The sequence below is a fragment of the Poecile atricapillus genome, chromosome 20, assembly GCF_030490865.1.
Source record: "Poecile atricapillus isolate bPoeAtr1 chromosome 20, bPoeAtr1.hap1, whole genome shotgun sequence".
Lineage (NCBI taxonomy): Eukaryota > Metazoa > Chordata > Aves > Passeriformes > Paridae > Poecile > Poecile atricapillus.
Window position 1 is genome coordinate 11,184,497 of NC_081268.1, and position 20,517 is coordinate 11,205,013.

At 48.5% G+C, this 20,517-nt stretch overlaps 2 long non-coding RNA genes across 2 annotated transcripts; both read left to right on the top strand.

The window, feature by feature from the left end:
- Positions 1–538: 538 nt before the first annotated feature.
- Positions 539–1,423, top strand: LOC131586666 (uncharacterized). The gene is made up of 3 exons (XR_009279204.1): positions 539–649; positions 733–812; positions 890–1,423. It is a non-coding gene; the product is annotated as an uncharacterized LOC131586666 (long non-coding RNA).
- Positions 1,424–7,319: 5,896 nt separating this feature from the next.
- Positions 7,320–8,969, top strand: LOC131586646 (uncharacterized). Its single transcript, XR_009279197.1, has 3 exons — positions 7,320–7,457; positions 7,541–7,620; positions 7,698–8,969. It is a non-coding gene; the product is annotated as an uncharacterized LOC131586646 (long non-coding RNA).
- Positions 8,970–20,517: the final 11,548 nt, after the last annotated feature.

A 20,517-nucleotide genomic window follows, 5' to 3' on the forward strand; every position in this document is an offset into this window, starting at 1 on the left:
TGTCTGGGTGTAGTTGTCCCGGAGCTGCTCTGTCCTGCTGCCCAGCCTGGGTGTAGGTGTAAAAGGCCAAGTCCCAGGCCCGTGTAATTTGAAATTTGTCATGTAGGGTGTAGTTGGAGTCTAGAGGGTATTCCTAGATTGACACAAGATGTCTGGAGCTGTGAAGTTACTCTGCAGCACTTTGACTTTTGTCTCAGCTTTCTTTCAGATGCGGACGGATGAAATCGGTGGCAGAGCGCCCCATCCAGGGTAAGGGGGTTCCCGGGAGAAGGTAAGTCAATGTTTGTCTTTGCAGGGCAACTGGAACCGGTCACTGTGTGACAGGTCTCCTCTTTGTCTTTATTTTTAGGAAGTAGAGCCAGCTGGCAGCAGTCAAGGCGAAGTGGGCAAGGTGAGCATTGACCAGTGGAGGGAAGCAGTTCTTCTTGCTGGGCTCTCAGTTTCTGCTGCCAATGCCAAGCGTCCCTTCTTGTTTGCGTGCTTTAGGCGGTCCAGTCACATTTCGCTGAGATGTCCTTGCCAACCGGCCGGCACAGCTGTTTCACCGCTCCCGTGAGCCCTGCGGAAGCTTTACGGGACCGTGAGACGGAGCCTTTTCCACGTAAAGGGGTCGTGTTTGTGGCCTTCAGGAACGGGCCGAGGGGTTGCCGTGAGTTGGGGATGTCGGGAGGAGGAGCGAGGGTCCCTTTGAGTTTCAGCAATGCCGCATCACTTTGTCTTTTCTTAACTCAGGCGCGCCCTGTGACGACGGCGTCCAGCTCCCAGCGTGGCCGAAGCGCGCGGCCTCAGGACGCAGCTGTTCGCAGGAGACCGTGAGTAGCGGAATTGTCGGGTTTTGGCTGATGCCCTGCAAAGATCAGCTGCTGATTTTCTGTTTTATTTATTGTAGCTGACCGAGAGACGGCAGCCTGGCGATGGCAGGAACTTCCCAGATGGCGAGGCGGCCTTCCTTGGCGCTCCATGTGGATCCTCCCCGCTGGGCATCCGAGAGCTGAGTCGGAGGCTATGAATTGCAGAGGGGATGAAAGCGTGACCTGGGATTATGGAGTCAGCTTTGTTGATGGGGAGGTCCAGGCTGTGGCCCCTTAGGCCACGTGAAGGGAGAGCCTCACTTTTGTTCACAGTGCTGAGGTGCGCAGGACAGAGCAGTCCCGGGGCGTGTCGTATCACTTGTCCATCGTGCCTTCTGTGTCTTTTGTGCTTCTTGTGTTGTACGTGCCTTGCCTTATCTCTTCTGGGGGCTTACCAGAAACCCCGGCGTCACTCCTCGCGTCTCTGATCTCTGGGCTCCTCAGCCCGACACCATCGAAGCTTTGCCTCTGGAGCTCTCAGAGGCCTCGGAATCGCGTCTCTCTTTTAAAAGCATCCGATCGGATGTCTTTTAGAGGTCTTGTTCCGAGCTGTGTCGACAGCCGTGCGCCGCGAGGATCCATTGCTGTGGCTTAGGTCTTGAAGAAACGCAGAGATAGGTAGGGGGCTGTGGCCCTCAGATTCTCGGGCATCCGTCTTGGCAGTTGCTGGAGTTTGTCATTCCATCAGCATCTTCTTCCTCCCGGGTTCTGCGAGCTTCATCAGCTCGCCTTCATTCTCACCCGGCTCATCTCGTTCCGCGTTCTCTCGGTCCTTGCGGCCGTTCTTGTGGCCGAGAGTTTTGTCTCCCCATTGTGTCCCCTCGTCTGTTGTCTTGTGTGTCACGGGTGTCTGGGTGTAGTTGTCCCGGAGCTGCTCTGCCCTGCTGCCCAGCCTGGGTGTAGGTGTAAAAGGCCGAGTCCTAGGCCCCTGTAATTTGAAATTTGTCATGTAGGGTGTAGTTGGAGTCTAGAGGGTGTTCCTAGATTGACACAAGATGTCTGGAGCTGTGAAGTTACCCTGCAGCACTTTGACTTTTGTCTCAGCTTTCTTTCAGATGCGGACGGATGAAATCGGTGGCAGAGCGCCCCATCCAGGGTAAGGGGGTTCCCGGGAGAAGGTAAGTCAATGTTTGTCTTTGCAGGGCAACTGGAACCGGTCACTGTGTGACAGGTCTCCTTTTTGTCTTTATTTTTAGGAAGTAGAGCCAGCTGGCAGCAGTCAAGGCGAAGTGGGCAAGGTGAGCGTTGACCAGTGGAGGGAAGCTGTTGTTATCGCTGGGCTCTCAGTTTCTGGTGCAATGCTAAGCCTCCCATCTTGTTTGCGTGCTTTAGGCGGTCCAGTCGCGTTTCGCTGAGACGTCCTTGCCAACCGGCCGGCACAGCTGCTTCACCGCTCCCGTGAGCCCTGCGGAAGCGTTATGGAACCGTGTGACGGAGCCTTTTCCACGTAGAGGGGCCATGTGGGTGGCCTTCAGGAACGGGCCGAGGGGTTGCCGTGAGTTGGGGATGTCGGGAGGAGGAGCGAGGGTCCCTTTGAGTTTCAGCAATGCCGCATCACTTTGTCTTTTCTTAACTCAGGCGCGCCCTGTGACGACGGCGTCCAGCTCCCAGCGTGGCCGAAGCGCGCGGCCTCAGGACGCAGCTGTTCGCAGGAGACCGTGAGTAGCGGAATTGTCGGGTTTTGGCTGATGCCCTGCAAAGATCAGCTGCTGATTTTCTGTTTTATTTATTGTAGCTGACCGAGAGACGGCAGCCTGGCGATGGCAGGAACTTCCCAGATGGCGAGGCGGCCTTCCTTGGTGCTCCATGTGGATCCACCCTGCCGGGCATCTGAGAGCTAAGTCGAAGGCTATGAATTGCAGAGGGGATGAAAGCGTGACCTGGGATTATGGAGTCAGCTTTGTTGATGGGGAGGTCCAGGCTGTGGCCCCTTAGGCCACGTGAAGGGAGAGCCTCACTTTTGTTCACAGTGCTGAGGTGCGCAGGACAGAGCAGTCCCGGGGCGTGTCGTATCACTTGTCCATCGTGCCTTCTGTGTCTTTTGTGCTTCTTGTGTTGTACGTGCCTTGCCTTATCTCTTCTGGGGGCTTACCAGAAACCCCGGCGTCACTCCTCGCGTCTCTGATCTCTGGGCTCCTCAGCCCGACACCATCGAAGCTTTGCCTCTGGAGCTCTCAGAGGCCTCGGAATCGCGTCTCTCTTTTAAAAGCATCCGATCGGATGTCTTTTAGAGGTCTTGTTCCGAGCTGTGTCGACAGCCGTGCGCCGCGAGGATCCATTGCTGCGGCTTAGGTCTTGAAGAAACGCAGAGATAGGTAGGGGGCTGTGGCCCTCAGATTCTCGGGCATCCGTCTTGGCAGTTGCTGGAGTTTGTCATTCCATCAGCATCTTCTTCCTCCCGGGTTCTGCGAGCTTCATCAGCTCGCCTTCATTCTCACCCGGCTCATCTCGTTCCGCGTTCTCTCGGTCCTTGCGGCCGTTCTTGTGGCCGAGAGTTTTGTCTCCCCATTGTGTCCCCTCGTCTGTTGTCTTGTGTGTCACGGGTGTCTGGGTGTAGTTGTCCTGGAGCTGCTCTGCCCTGCTGCCCAGCCTGGGTGTAGGTGTAAAAGGCCGAGTCCTAGGCCCCTGTAATTTGAAATTTGTCATGTAGGGTGTAGTTGGAGTCTAGAGGGTGTTCCTAGATGGACACAAGATGTCTGGAGCTGTGAAGTTACCCTGCAGCACTTTGACTTTTGTCTCAGCTTTCTTTCAGATGCGGACGGATGAAATCGGTGGCAGAGCGCCCCATCTAGGGTAAGGGGGTTCCCGGGAGAAGGTAAGTCAATGTTTGTCTTTGCAGGGCAACTGGAACCGGTCACTGTGTGACAGGTCTCCTCTTTGTCTTTATTTTTAGGAAGTAGAGCCAGCTGGCAGCAGTCAAGGCGAAGTGGGCAAGGTGAGCGTTGACCAGTGGAGGGAAGCTGTTGTTATCGCTGGGCTCTCAGTTTCTGGTGCAATGCTAAGCCTCCCATCTTGTTTGCGTGCTTTAGGCGGTCCAGTCGCGTTTCGCTGAGACGTCCTTGCCAACCGGCCGGCACAGCTGCTTCACCGCTCCCGTGAGCCCTGCGGAAGCGTTATGGAACCGTGTGACGGAGCCTTTTCCACGTAGAGGGGCCATGTGGGTGGCCTTCAGGAACGGGCCGAGGGGTTGCCGTGAGTTGGGGATGTCGGGAGGAGGAGCGAGGGTCCCTTTGAGTTTCAGCAATGCCGCATCACTTTGTCTTCTCTTAACTCAGGCACGCCCTGTGACGACGGCGTCCAGCTCCCAGCGTGGCCGAAGCGCGCGGCCTCAGGATGTGGCCGTGCGCAGGAGACCGTGAGTAGCGGAATTGTCGGGTTTTGGCTGATGCCCTGCAAAGATCAGCCTCTGATTTTGTGTTTTATTTATTGTAGCTGACCGAGAGACGGCAGCCTGGCGATGGCAGGAACTTCCCAGATGGCGAGGCGGCCTTCCTTGGCGCTCCATGTGGATCCTCCCCACTGGGCATCTGAGAGCTGAGTCGGAGGCTGCGAATTGCAGAGGGGCTGAAATCGGGGTGCCGGGTCGGGACTCTGGACCTGGGGTTATGGAGTCAGCTTTGGGGACGGGGAGGTCCAGGCTGTGGCCCCTTAGGCCACGTGAAGGGAGAGCCTCACTTTTGTTCACAGTGCTGAGGTGTGCAGGACAGAGCAGTCCCGGGGCGTGTCGTATCACTTGTCCATCGTGCCTTCTGTGTCTTTTGTGCCTCTCGTGTTTTACGTGCCTCGCCTTATCTCTTCTGGGGGCTTACCAGAAACCCCGGCGTCACTCCTCGCGTCTCTGATCTCTGGGCTCCTCAGCCCGACACCATCGAAGCTTTGCCTCTGGAGCTCTCAGAGGCCTCGGAATCGCGTCTCTCTTTTAAAAGCATCCGATCGGATGTCTTTTAGAGGTCTTGTTCCGAGCTGTGTCGACAGCCGTGCGCCGCGAGGATCCATTGCTGCGGCTTAGGTCTTGAAGAAACGCAGAGATAGGTAGGGGGCTGTGGCCCTCAGATTCTCGGGCATCCGTCTTGGCAGTTGCTGGAGTTTGTCATTCCATCAGCATCTTCTTCCTCCCGGGTTCTGCGAGCTTCATCAGCTCGCCTTCATTCTCACCCGGCTCATCTCGTTCCGCGTTCTCTCGGTCCTTGCGGCCCTTCTTGTGGCTCAGAGTTTTGTCTCCCCATTGTGTCCCCTCGTCTGTTGTCTTGTGTGTCACGGGTGTCTGGGTGTAGTTGTCCCGGAGCTGCTCTGCCCTGCTGCCCAGCCTGGGTGTAGGTGTAAAAGGCCAAGTCCCAGGCCCGTGTAATTTGAAATTTGTCATGTAGGGTGTAGTTGGAGTCTAGAGGGTGTTCCTAGATTGACACAAGATGTCTGGAGCTGTGAAGTTACCCTGCAGCACTTTGACTTTTGTCTCAGCTTTCTTTCAGATGCGGACGGATGAAATCGGTGGCAGAGCGCCCCATCCAGGGTAAGGGGGTTCCCGGGAGAAGGTAAGTCAATGTTTGTCTTTGCAGGGCAACTGGAACCGGTCACTGTGTGACAGGTCTCCTCTTTGTCTTTATTTTTAGGAAGTAGAGCCAGCTGGCAGCAGTCAAGGCGAAGTGGGCAAGGTGAGCGTTGACCGGTGGAGGGAAGCTGTTGTTATCGCTGGGCTCTCAGTTTCTGGTGCAATGCTAAGCCTCCCATCTTGTTTGCGTGCTTTAGGCGGTCCAGTCGCGTTTCACTGAGACGTCCTTGCCAACCGGCCGGCACAGCTGTTTCACCGCTCCCGTGAGCCCTGCGGAAGCTTTACGGGACCGTGAGACGGAGCCTTTTCCACGTAAAGGGGTCGTGTGGGTGGCCTTCAGGAACGGGCCGAGGGGTTGCCGTGAGTTGGGGATGTCGGGAGGAGGAGCGAGGGTCCCTTTGAGTTTCAGCAATGCCGCATCACTTTGTCTTTTCTTAACTCAGGCGCGCCCTGCGACGACCGCGTCCGGCTCCCAGCGCGGCCGAAGCGTGCGGCCTCAGGACGTAGCCGTTCGCAGGAGACCGTGAGTAGCGGAATTGTCGGGTTTTGGCTGATGCCCTGCAAAGATCAGCCTCTGATTTTCTGTTTTATTTATTGTAGCTGACCTAGAGACGGCAGCCTGGCGATGGCAGGAACTTCCCGGATGGCGAGGCGGCCTTCCTTGGTGCTCCATGTGGATCCACCCTGCCGGGCATCTGAGAGCTAAGTCGGAGGCTATGACCTGCAGAGGGGATGAAAGCGTGACCTGGGATTATGGAGTCAGCTCTGGGGACAGGGAGGTCCAGGCTGTGGCCCCTTACGCCACGTGAAGGGAGAGCCTCACATTTGTTCACAGTGCTGAGGTGCGCAGGACAGAGGAGTCCCGGTGCGTGTCGTATCACTTGTCCATCGTGCCTTCTGTGTCTTTTGTGCTTCTTGTGTTGTACGTGCCTTGCCTTATCTCTTCTGGGGGCTTACCAGAAACCCCGGCGTCACTCCTCGCGTCTCTGATCTCTGGGCTCCTCAGCCCGACACCATCGAAGCTTTGCCTCTGGAGCTCTCAGAGGCCTCGGAATCGCGTCTCTCTTTTAAAAGCATCCGATCGGATGTCTTTTAGAGGTCTTGTTCCGAGCTGTGTCGACAGCCGTGCGCCGCGAGGATCCATTGCTGCGGCTTAGGTCTTGAAGAAACGCAGAGATAGGTAGGGGGCTGTGGCCCTCAGATTCTCGGGCATCCGTCTTGGCAGTTGCTGGAGTTTGTCATTCCATCAGCATCTTCTTCCTCCCGGGTTCTGCGAGCTTCATCAGCTCGCCTTCATTCTCACCCGGCTCATCTCGTTCCGCGTTCTCTCGGTCCTTGCGGCCCTTCTTGTGGCTCAGAGTTTTGTCTCCCCATTGTGTCCCCTCGTCTGTTGTCTTGTGTGTCACGGGTGTCTGGGTGTAGTTGTCCTGGAGCTGCTCTGCCCTGCTGCCCAGCCTGGGTGTAGGTGTAAAAGGCCGAGTCCTAGGCCCCTGTAATTTGAAATTTGTCATGTAGGGTGTAGTTGGAGTCTAGAGGGTGTTCCTAGATTGACACAAGATGTCTGGAGCTGTGAAGTTACCCTGCAGCACTTTGACTTTTGTCTCAGCTTTCTTTCAGATGCGGACGGATGAAATCGGTGGCAGAGCGCCCCATCTAGGGTAAGGGGGTTCCCGGGAGAAGGTAAGTCAATGTTTGTCTTTGCAGGGCAACTGGAACCGGTCACTGTGTGACAGGTCTCCTCTTTGTCTTTATTTTTAGGAAGTAGAGCCAGCTGGCAGCAGTCAAGGCGAAGTGGGCAAGGTGAGCGTTGACCGGTGGAGGGAAGCTGTTGTTATCGCTGGGCTCTCAGTTTCTGGTGCAATGCTAAGCCTCCCATCTTGTTTGCGTGCTTTAGGCGGTCCAGTCGCGTTTCACTGAGACGTCCTTGCCAACCGGCCGGCACAGCTGTTTCACCGCTCCCGTGAGCCCTGCGGAAGCTTTACGGGACCGTGAGACGGAGCCTTTTCCACGTAAAGGGGTCGTGTTTGTGGCCTTCAGGAACGGGCCGAGGGGTTGCCGTGAGTTGGGGATGTCGGGAGGAGGAGCGAGGGTCCCTTTGAGTTTCAGCAATGCCGCATCACTTTGTCTTTTCTTAACTCAGGCGCGCCCTGCGACGACCGCGTCCGGCTCCCAGCGCGGCCGAAGCGCGTGGCCTCAGGACGTGGCCGTTCGCAGGAGACCGTGAGTAGCGGAATTGTCGGGTTTTGGCTGATGCCCTGCAAAGATCAGCCTCTGATTTTCTGTTTTATTTATTGTAGCTGACAGAGAGACGACAGCCTGGTGATGGCAGGAACTTCCCAGATGGTGAGGCGACCTTGCTTGGCGCGCCCCATGTGGATCCTCTCCGCCGGGCATCCGAGAGCTGAGTCGAAGGCTACAAATTGCAGAGGGGATGAAAGCGGGGTGCAGGGTTGGGACTCGTGACCTGGGATTATGGAGTCAGCTGTGGGGACAGGGAGGTCCAGGCTGTGTCCCCTTAGGCCACACGGTGGGAGAGCCTCACTTTTGTTCACAGTGCTGAGGTTTGCAGGACAGAGCAGCCCCGGGGCACGTCATGTCACTTGTCCGTCGTGCCTTCTGTGTCTTTTGTGCCTCTCGTGTTGTATGTGCCTCGCCTTATCTCTTCTGGGGGCTTACCAGAAACCCCGGCATCACTCCTCGTATCTCTGATCTCTGGGCTCCTCAGCCCGACACCATCGAAGCTTTGCCTCTGGAGCCCTCAGAGGCCTTGGAATCGCGTCTCTCTTTTAAAAGCATCCGATCGGATGTCTTTTAGAGGTCTTGTTCTGAGCTGTGTCGACAGCCGTGCGCCGCGAGGATCCATTGTTGCGGCTTAGGACTTGAAGAAACGCAGAGATTGGTAGGGGACTTTGGCCCTCAGATTCTCGGGCATCCATCTTGGCGTTAATCATTCCATCAGCATCTTCTTCCTCCCGGGTTCTGCGAGCTTCATCAGCTCGCCTTCATTCTCACCCGGCTCATCTCGTTCCGCGTTCTCTCGGTCCTTGCGGCCATTCTTGTGGCCGAGAGTTTTGTCTCCCCATTGTGTCCCCTCGTCTGTTGTCTTGTGTGTCACGGGTGTCTGGGTGTAGTTGTCCTGGAGCTGCTCTGCCCTGCTGCCCAGCCTGGGTGTAGGTGTAAAAGGCCAAGTCCCAGGCCCCTGTAATTTGAAATTTGTAATGTAGGGTGAGTTGGAGTATAGCAGGTGTTCCTAGATGGACACAAGGTGGCTGGAGCTGTGAAGTTATCCTTCAGCTCTTTGAGTTTTGTCTTAGCTTTCTAAGCATTACATTATTCACTGCCCAATGTGGGGTTCAAAAGAGTAAGAAAAACCTATACTAATTACATCATATTGGTACTTCCTGTGTGTTGGGAAAAAGGACTGTGGGATAAAGGACTTTGTAATGGTGTTCCTTAAGTTCATGTCTCTCAGGGTGGAGGCCTTCATGTAGTTCTAGTCTCTGAGCTTTTTTTGAGGTTTTAATCTACTTGTCCAGAAATGGATTACTTGTATTTATTTCTATTTTATGGCTATCTATGTATCTTCATTTGTTTATTATAGATGTGTATATTTTCATTTCTATATTATTCATTTAAATGCCATGCCTGTAAGTAAATAAAAAACAAAAAGTCCCTTGATTTGAATATTTTTCATACCTATTTCTATCATATTGAGCTTCTTTTTTTACACACCTAGATATAATACACAACAGATATTAAAATATATTATATTAGCATCTATCCATATGGTTTTCATACTGAATATTAATCTACTTGTCTAGATTTGGATTACTTGTATTTATTTTTTTTTTCTTTCTCTCTAACTCTCTCTCTCTATATATCGGTCTAGCTCTCCTATATTTACTTTTACATGTATATATTTATATATTTCTCTTTCTAATGTTCTGCTTTTTGAAATTTGCATTGCTTTCTCTTTGAAACTCTACCCATTCATTCAGCTAACAGGTCAGAATGACAAAAATATAAAGCTCTGGTGAACCCCGAGTGCAGAACACGCTTGTCTCTCTGGAACTTAGGCACAGAAATTTCTCTTGGTGCATTTTAGTACCTCATGGATGCACAGATGTGTTTTATACACTCATATTTTACAGGGAAGTAAGAGGTGGAAAAACAAAACCCACTTTCTTAACCCTAAGCTGTTGCTGACATAACAAAACCCTAACGACGCCGTGCACAGAGAGGGGGTTTCTTTCCAAGGGAATTTAGAGAGATCAGTTCCCGTTCCTTGCCAATACCTACCGTAAAAACCAGAACAACTCCACAGGTTTTTGGATTCTGCATCCAGCCCTCCCAGGGAATTTCCTGGCAGCTCGGGGTCCCCTCTGGGCAAGGGTACCCGGCACGAGCCCTCCCCATTCCCCGCTCACCTTGCTCCTCCAGCGCAGCGCGTGCCTCCCTCTGCCGGGGACCTTGGCGTGCCCCAAGGGACACGGGAGCCCCCCAGTGCCCACCCTGTCCCCCTCAGCCTTTGCTCCTCACCCCCAAAGAAGGCACAGAACAACTCCAACTGCCCTGGACAGCAGCACCCTGCTTTATTGGAAGCCCTTCTAGGTCTAGACCCCCTCCCAAAAAGGAGCTGTGCTGCAACAAGAAAAGGGGTGCCCCGGCTGCGGGCATTTCTGCACCACCGTGAGTCCAGAAAAACCCAAAATCACCGGAATTTAACCCAAAAAATCCTCAGATCCAAAAAAAACCCTGTGAAAATTGGGTAAAATATGCAAAAACGGCAAGAAATCCCATAAAAATCCTGAGTTTTGGGGGTCAAACACCACTGCTACCCCGTCTGCGGGCACTTCTGCACCACCATGAGTCCAGAAAAACCCAAAATCACCAGAATTTAACCCAAAAAATCCTCAGATCCAAAAAAAACCCCGTGAAAATTGGGTAAAACATGCAAAAACGTCATCGCCAGCTCGTGACGTCACCGCCCCCTGTGTGATGTCACAAGCCCCAATGTATGACGTCACCACCCCCCCATGTCTGACATCACCACACGCCCCCATATGATGTCACCACCCCCGTGTATGACGTCACCATGTCCCCCGTGTATGACGTCACGGCGCTGCTGTTGATGGCATCATGGCGGCCCCGTTGATTACGTCACTGCGGCCCCGTGTATGACATCATGGCTCTGCCGTCGATGACGTCACGGCGCGGCCGTCGATGACATCACTGCGTCCCCTGTTGATGACGTCACAGGAGGAGAACGGCTCCACCTGCCTGCACCACGCGGCCAAGAACGGGAACCTGGAGATGGTGGAGCTGCTGCTGGGAACCGGACAGGTGGACGTCAACGCCCAGGTGAGTGGTCAGTGAGTGACCACTGAGTGTCCACTCACTGTCCTGAGTGTCCACTCACTGTCCTGAGTGTTCTGAGTGAGCCCTGAGTGTGTTCTGAGTGTGTGAGTGTCCACTCTGTGTGTCCGTGCTGGGAACTGGACAGGTGGACGTCAACGCCCAGGTGAGAGGTCAGTGAGTGACCCCTGAGTGTCCACTCACTGTGTCCTGAGTGACCCCTGAGTGTCCACTCAGTGTCCGGAGTGTCCTGGCAGTAGTCAGAGGGTCAGGGCTGCTCTGGGGCTGTTTTTGGACTGTTTAGGGGTTGTTTCTCGGGTGGTTTTTTGGCTGTTTTAGGGCTGTTTTTGGGGTGTTTTGGGGTGATTTTGGGTGTCTGGAGGCGGCGCTGACCCCTGGATGACCCCTCAGGACAACGGCGGCTGCACCCCGATCATTTGGGCGGCCGAGCACAAACACATCGAGGTCATTCGGCGACCGCTGACCCGAGGGGCCGACGTCACCCTGACTGACAACGTGAGCGCACCTGGGGACACCTGGGGGGACCTGAGACACACCTGGGGACCCCTGGACACACCTGGGGACAGCTGGGGACACACCTGGGGACACCTGGGGGGGACCTGAGACACACCTGGGGACACCAAAACCACACCTGGGGACAGCTGAGATACACCTGCGGACACCTAGTGACACTAGGGGGCCACCTCGGGACAACTGGGGACACCTGGGGACAGCTGAGACACACCTGGGGACAGCTGAGGAACATCTGGGGAACATCTGAGATACCTGAGACACACCTGGGGACACCTGGGGGGACCTGAGACACATCTGGGGACACCAAAACCACACCTGGGGACAGCTGAGATACACCTGGAGACAGCTGGGGAACATCTGAGATACCTGAGACACACCTGGGGACACCTGGAGAACATCTGGGAGACATTTGGGGACACCTGGGGGGACCTGGGGACACCTGGGGACAGCTGGGACACACCTGAGGACACACCTGGAACCCAGTCTAGAACCCAGTCCAGAACAGTCTAGAACTCAATCTAGAACCCAATCTAGAACAATCTAGAACCCAGTCTAGAACGCTCTAGAACCCAGTCTAGAACAATCTAGAACGTGGTCTAGAACTCTCCAGAACAGTCTAGAACCCAGTCTGGAACCCGATCTAGAACAATCTAGAACACGTTCTAGAAACACACTTGGAACACACCTGGGGACAGCTGGGGACATCTGGGACACACCTGGGGACACCTGAGATACACCTGGGGACATCTGGGGACACACCTGGGGATACCTGGGGACACCTTGGGGACACACCTGGGGACACCTGGGGGCCCCTGAGATACACCTGGGACACACCTGGGGGCACCTGAGATATACCTGGAGACACCTGGGGACACCTGAGATACACCTGGGGACACACCTGGGGACACCTGGGGATAGAAGGAACACACCTGGGCACACCTGAGGGTACCTGGGGGGGGTACCTGGGAACATACCTGGGGACACCTGAGATAGAGAGGATACATCTGGGACACACCTGGGGACACCTGGGGACAGCTGGGGACACCTGGGGGTACCTGGGACACACCTGGGATGGAGAGGATACATCTGGAACTCACCTGGGGGGACCTGGGGACATCTGGGGACACCTGGGCACACCTGGGATAGAAGGAACACACCTTATTGGGTTTTGTTTATTGGATGTAGGAGTTCAGATGGGGTAGGGTTGGTTTGTTTAGCTGAGTTTGGGGTGTTAATTAGGTGGCTTTTGTTAGATGCAGTTTTCAATTTTTGAAAGTTTTTTTATTGAGTGGTTTTAAGGTGATTTTTAGTAATTGATGGTATAATTTTATTTTGTTTGTAGTTGGTGTATAAAAACGTATATGTTCTATTTATTTAATGTTGTCTTTTTTAGTTTAGGTGTTGATGATAAGTTTGGATTTCTTTCTGTAGTGTGTTTCTTATTAGTTTTACTTCTGGGGACACAGGCATTTATATGGTGGATTTTTAGAGGTATATTTTTTGGGGTGATTTTTTTAACATTTTAGTAGTTTAGATCGATTTTTTATGTTTTTCATTAGGTATTATTTTTTTTATTGAGTATTGTAATTATGTATTAGTATAAAGTTAGAGCTTTGGGGTTTTTTTAACAATTGTTTAGGGTTAGTTGAATGGTTTTGAGTTCAGTGTGTTGGTCTGATTATTTTTTAATAGTTGGTGTGATTTGTTGTGTGGAGTTCAATAGGGTTGCTTTTTATTTACGTTTAACTTTGCTGATGTGATAAGAACTGTTAGTGACAGAGCATAGCATCTGTTTTTGCTGGTAGTTGGTTGTACGGTGTGGGTTTTGTTTGTGTTACCTGTTTTGGGGTTTTTTTTGTTAATGAGATTAAAGTTTTTATTTTGGGGTTGTGATTAAATTAAAAATTTTAGGGCAATTTAGATTTTTGACACGGATGCACTGTGATGAGAGTACATTAGTTGTTTTATGTGGTATTGGTGGTTTAGATAGGGGGAATATTTGTTTTGAAAATTTGTTTTGGTATTGTTAGTTGAAGTGTTTGGATGAGTTGTGTTTCAGTGTTGAATCTTTTTGAGGGGGGTTCAGATTTTTTCTAGGTTAAGATTTTTTTTCCCTTAGTTGGTGGAGGTACTGTGATTTTATTGATGACATTGATGGGAATTTGATGCTGTTTGTTTTTTGGTTATTTTATTTTTAGGAATTTGATTTTTGCAGTAGGCCTGGAAGAATTCACTTTATTTCAAAACATACTAGTTTAATGATATAAAGATTTCCATATTAACTCCTCAGTGTCTTAGATTTTTTTTCTTATTTAGTTTTTCCAGAATTTATTGATAATTTAGCAATCAAGCAGGGATGGCACCCCGTTCTTGAAAAGATGGCTATGGAAAAACCTGCGTCTAACAACACATACCTGACGGACGGCAACAATTTTGCCGTTATTACAAGGCCAAATTCGAGTGGCAAGTCAACATCGGCATGGAATGCCGGAGGAGAGGAGTTTCTGGTGGGCTCCCAGTGACATCTGATGGAGTGACTTTGTCTCTTTATGGACTTTTAGATTTGGGTTCTTTTTCCCTTTGAACTGAAGATTGATGAGAGGGAGGCGAGTTTTCTCTCGTTCGGTCTCAGTTGTTTATTTTTTGTTATCAGCATTACAAGGTACAAGGAGCTATGTGCACTATGATAGAAAAGGGGTAAAATGGCTAACAAAGATCTTCAATATCTTTTATATGTCCATTTACCCAATTAACAGGTGCCAACTAAATTATTTTTCTTAGTGACCCAATGACCCAACACCTGTGTGCTGCACTCTGACATTTTCTACCCAATCACCTACTACTACCCAAACACCCCTAGGAGAAGAACATGAAGAAGAAAGAAGAAGGACAAGAGACAACACCCTAAATCCTCCATCTTGTCTCCTGTTCTCTAAACTACTTTTTCACCCAGTGATTTAAGAAACTTTCTAATCTACACATTAACATTTGTTTTCATGTGTCACCATGAAAACATGCACATGAATTTCATACTATATGAAATTCAGTGTTTCCTTGAATCCTAGAACTAAATATTAAAAACAAGGGCACACAGTCTGTATCTCAGACTCCAACATCTGCCCCTCTCTTTTTAAAAAAAAAAAACAAAAAAACAATAAAGAAAATCAACCTAAATCTTTTATTGGATTACTTTTCAAGAAGGGTTATTTTTCCTTCACTCATGTTTTAACAAATGAGGCTTTACAATATCGATTTTCCCACTTTTTCACACGAAACCCAAAGTCCATTGCTCTTGCATGTGGGATCTAAGCCGTTCAGCTGTCAACTGCGGTCTCGATACGGTTCACATCGGCGTGCTCGCTCTTCTGCTCTTTGGGCCCTCTGCTCGTCTCTGCAGCTGATGAGTTTCCATGGTTCTTCGCTAGGCAGTTACTTCTGCTTTGAACCTGTCAATACACAAAGATACACTTTACTCCAAATTATTAATTGAAATGAATTTTTTAATCTTTTTGCTTCTGAACTTTTGACCAGAACCAAAGAATTCTCTCTCAACTTTGCTTGAGTCTTGTTAGAACAATACCTGATAATTGATGGAACTGGCTTAGTAAAAGACTAGTTTAAAAAGAACCGTTCAAGAATTATTTGCAATAGATATAAGATCTTTACACTTTTTCCAAAAATTTAAGATTTATAAGGTTTTTATACTTCTGAGGCATACCCTTGGTTCCCCCCCTTTTTTTGTAATTAAGTAAGGTATTTGTTTTTTTTGTTATGACAATGAAAAACCATCAAATTAAAACACTTGCACATGTATACACATATAGGAAATAACACTTTTACAGAGATCAAAAACTTATTAAGAAGATTCATAATTAATATTATGCAATATTAAACTTACCTGAATAATCTGTAATATGAATTACTAAATATACTAAATATATACTCTCATCCCAGAGTCTGTCACTGCTGATAAATCAATGGAAGATTGGAAAATCATGTCCGGATAACAATTCTCCAAGCCCGCTGTAAAATCCAGCTGCTATATTAATTCACTAATTGCCAAGTCCAATTGACCTGAGTATTGTTTTGATGCAGAAAACTTCTGGGTTTATTGGTAAATTCTCTATCCAGGTAAAGTCAAGGCTTGGCCAGAGCCTTAGGCCTCATCTGGAAAGATGTCTCTTAAGTCATTTTCAAAGCAAGGGGTTTAAAAATAGCAGCTATAAGATGCTTAAAACACAGCAAACTTTTAAAAGACATTTGTATAAAACAATGATCAGATGTCTTAGGTAATTGACTAATTAAACCATTCAGTAGTTAATTTAATCTGAAGTTTCTTTCATAACCCTTGACTTTCAACCATGACACATTTTCTTAGAATTCTGGAAACTAAAATAATAAAGCTACATTGGATTAGGTAAATGCAAATCTTCTTAAACAAGGAAAAGAGTAAAAACCAAGACAACAAAACTCTGTATAGAAGCAGCTGCATAACTTATTTACCAAGATGCATCTGTAGTGAGAAAACAAAAAAATCTCAAATGACACATGTCTAAAAGGTAATTACACAAAGATATATTAAAATATGTATAAAGCTGCCTGTAAATACAATGACACTTTATACATAATGCTCATCATAGAAATCTATAAATTTACATTATAGAATGAATATGTCATCAGTGAGTGTCTGAGGAAATCAAGATAATAAATTTAAAATATTCACGTCTTAGTGACTAAAAATGAATTAAAGTGAAAAACTTTAAAATTTTTTGTAAATAACAATCACTAAGTTTTTTATGCAACTTTTAGAAAACTAAAACTGTAGAGATTATAACAAACAATAGAACTTCTAATGAAATCACGGGTGTCACAAATTGCATTCACCTCTATTCTTAAGCAGGTGTTCACCAGTGTTCCGTCACCACTGTTTCAGTTGTAATTATCTTCATCTCTATAGGAAAATAACTATGCATTTTAAACAAATGTCTTCAATAAAACATAAAGAAATTTAAATTTTAACTTGTTAAAAAATAATTATGATAAAAGGAAGTAACAAAACTTAACGTCAAAAAATACTAAAGTTATAACTTAAGTAAAAACCACTCAAACTTAAACATAGTGAAATTTAACTTTGCTTAATCTTATTAACACAATCTATATTAGATGAAAACACAACTTAATCTTACTCTGTTATTATAAAAAAAGGCAATTAAAAGTTTGGTATACACTTCTTTGAACACAATATAACAGGAATATTGATTCACTATAGAGATTATAGGGATGCAACAAATTTATCACCATTCTATGTTATCTGGTTTTGAGAATAACTTATAATAACTGCACATGTTATTAAAAATACCATTCGTAACAAGAATTTGCTTGGTATATGCTTAAATTTGTTAGGATTTTTAGAATTCAGTTTTACTAGAGAAAAAATACAACACCACAGATTTGGTAATTTGCGATTCGGCTTTTGTAGTACTTTTCAGAAACATTAAGTTTAACTTTTTTAACTAAAATCTAAAATCCAAATTGGTATATATGCTGTTATACAGGTTTGGTTTTGTTTTTTTTTTTATAACAAAAGGACTCACATTAAAATTTCTTTATTAAAATTGTAAAAAAAATACCAAGCAAATGGGTAATATATGGTAAATATAACTTTGAGATTACTGAAAACTGTATTGAACTAAATCTACAATACACTTATTCAAATGAAAGGTTAAAAATGAAAGAAACCTGTCATTAAATCCTTTTTCTGTAGGATTAATCATATGATTTTTCAACTTAATTTTAAAGAAATGCATCTTGTAGAAACTGATTGTAACTACAGTAATACTGCTTGATCACTCTATATCATACAATACTACATTATCAGTAGATGTATAGAGAAGATAACATTTCCAAAACTTTCATGTATTGAGAATACTGAAACTGAAGAAAAATATTTTAAATTTCTTGGGATGCATAAATATAATTTTCTATGTTATTCTGTAAAAACAAAACCAACAGATATCATTAGAAATACAACATCTATATGTATTCTATTATGCAACATTTTTAAACTTTTTGATCCATTTTTGAAGGCACTTCAATAAGGGCTTCTTTCTGAAGCTTGTGACTGCTATAATTTGCAGATAAGCCAGTAATGCATCTTACAATGCTTTTGATTTTTACTTTTCGGCTATTTTTCTGAAACCATTCCAGAGATGCTGGAGTTTGTATTGACATGTCCCGTAACCCTGAGTCCATGTCTCTGGGAGGATTTGTAGAGTGAAAGAACTGTGCATTAGCACGGCTGTGCTCAAAAGACTCTTGGCTTTGTGTGGTATCCAGCGAATCAATCTGCTGTGGTGAAGCTGTTGTTTTTTCCAGCTGTTGTTGCTCTGCTGCAGCTGTATTGCAAAGCGAATTCAATTTTAAAAGTGCCGCCGCAGCGCTCGGTGCACGCCGAGGCTCGGTTTCTCCACCCGCCTGTGCCCCGACTCCGGGCTGGGCACGGAGGGACGGGACCACGCCTCCCTGTGACGTCACGGGCGCCCCGGATGACGGCTGGCCTGGGGCCGGTGCCGCAGGCGGGGTCTGGAGCTGCGGCTGTGGTTGCGTCACTGCTGACGTCACGTTGACTGACAGCTGTGGCTCAAAGCCCACCCCTGGCAGGCGGGGCGCAGGGGCCGCCGTGCCCGTGGAGGTCCCGGACCGCTCTGGCTCGGGCCGAGCCCTCCCGTACCCCCCCAGGGGGGACAGGGCTGTCCACTCCACTCCCTTAGGGCCGGAAAGGGACTCGGCTGCCGGCACGCAGGCGGCCAAGGAAGTTTCCCCTCCCTCTTCTGCCTGCAACAGTATACCGGGTGCTGGAACAGTTTCAAGAGAACTGAGACACTCTTGCAAAAGCTCTAAGACCCCTTTTTGCAGATTCTGCCCGCGTTTTAGAATTGCCTCCTCATCTCTGTATAGTTGTTTTTCTGGGCTTTCAACAGGCTTACACATTCTCTTTCCTAAGGTAGATTTCAGGCTGACACAGACTTTACAGCGTGCGGTAACAAGCATTCCGCATTTGACTGAAACAAACCCTTCTGTTTTTCTGGACCCATAGTGTCCCTCGCTTGAATTTCAGAGTCCCATTTACTGGCGATGACTTCATAAGTCACTGCAGAAGCCCTTAGAAGTTCAGCTGCTACCTCGTCTCTAAGAGTGGTTTTTTCATATACTCTCACATTTATCTTCTCCCACAGGCTTGGGGTAAAAATTTTGTCTGAATCCACGTTAGGGAATTCTACCCGTACCCAGGATAGAAGGCTTTTAAGCTCATCCGTGGACACAGAGATCGGGTGCTCCTTTACCATAGCTTCCAAAATAGCCAAAACCTCCCCCTCAGGTCTGGACATGTTTCCCTTTTGACGGCTTACCTGACCTCAGGGTCAGCTTTCTCTCAGCTCCTCTATCCGTGATCCGTTCCACAGCTCACAGACGTCCGGCTTGGCTTGTCCGCTCTCACCGGCGCCGGGATTACCGAGGTCTTCTTTTTCCCCTTTCCAGGGAGTTTTCCAGATTTCTGCTGTCTTCGCTTTTTTCCTTTTTTTTTTTTTTTTTTTCAACAGGAGCCTTCAGTTCAAAGTGCCCCAAGTTTGGGAGCCACTTGTCTCTTTATGGCCTTTTTGATTTGGGTTCTTTTTCCCTTTGAACTGAAGATTGATGAGAGGGAGCATGGTTTTCTCTCGTTCGGTCTCAGTTGTTTATTTTTTCTTATGAGCATTACAAGGTACAAGGAGCTATGTGCACTACGATAGAAAAGGGGTAAAATGGCTAACAAAGATCTTCTTCAAGGTCTTTTATATGTCCGCTTACCCAATTACCAGATGCCAACCGAGCTATTTTTCTTAGTGACCCGATGACCCGACACCTGTGTGCTGCACTGCTGCATTTTCTACCCGATCACCTACTACTACCCAAAAACCCCTAGGAAAAGAACGTGAAGAAGAAAGAAGGACAAGAGACAACACCCTAAATTCTCCATCATGTCTTCTGCTCTCTAAACTACTTTTTCACACGGTGATTTAAGAAACTTTCTAATCTACACATTTACACTTTTCCTATCTAACTTGAACATTTGTTTTCATGTGTCACCATGAAAACATGCACATGAATTTCGTATTATATGAAATTCAGTGTTTCCTTGAATCCTAGAACTAAATATTAAAAACAAGGGCACACACTCTGTATCTCAGCCTCCAACATGACGGTGAGAGCATCTCATAGGGTCTGGGGGAGCACCAGGATGCACTTGGACCTGGAGCATTGCTCAGAGGAGGTGGTGAGGGACAAAGCTTTTTGCCAGGAAACAGCAGCTGAACAGGTGAGCCAGTGTCGATTTGCAGGGCTGATCTTTCTGCTTTTCCCTTTTAATTCCATCTTGGCAGTCCCGCCTCAGTGCCCTCAATCTGTCACAAGAGTTCCAAAAAAAAAAAAAAAGGCTGAGCAAACAGTGAAAATAAGGGGTACAGGTATGGTAGAATACAGTTGTACCCCACCCCCAACCCTAAACAGCAGCCCTAACAGCGCTCCCATTTCCCTGAGGCAGCTGCAGGCAGGAATCCTAAAGCAGCAGAGTGCCAGAACCCTGCACCGAGAGGTGCAGGCAGTACACCGTGTTCTAGGGCCAGTTGAGAAGAGATAGTGGCCACGTAGGTCCCGCTTGTGTGGGATAACCAGGGGTTTCCAGCCCCGGCCCACCCCGGGGTCCCCGTTCATCCGCAACCGGGGAGGCTCCCAAACCTCATCAAGGCGGCGGTTCGTTCGGATCCACAGCAATACCGCTTGAAGAGTTTCGCTCCGCAAGCCTCAGCATCCCAGCGGGGCTGAAGCATGCAGGCGAAGGACCCAGCCATTGTCAGGAGACCGTGAGTGTTGGGTTTTCACAGATGTGCTGCTAAGATCTTGCACTGATATTTGGTTTTCTTTATTGTACCTGTCCAAGAGACAACAGCCTGCCAGAAACGTGCCAGACGGTGAGGCGGCCTTCCCTTGTGCCCCACGTGGCTTCTCGTCCCCACGCATATGAGAGCTAAGTCGAAGTCCAAGACCTACAGAGGGGCATGAAAGCGGTGTGCCAGGTAAGCACTCGTGCCCAAGGATTTTTGAGTCAGCTTTGGAGATGTGGCGGTCCAAGCTGTGGCCCCTTAGGCTACCTCAAGGGAATTCCTCACTTTGGCTCACAGTGCTGAGGTG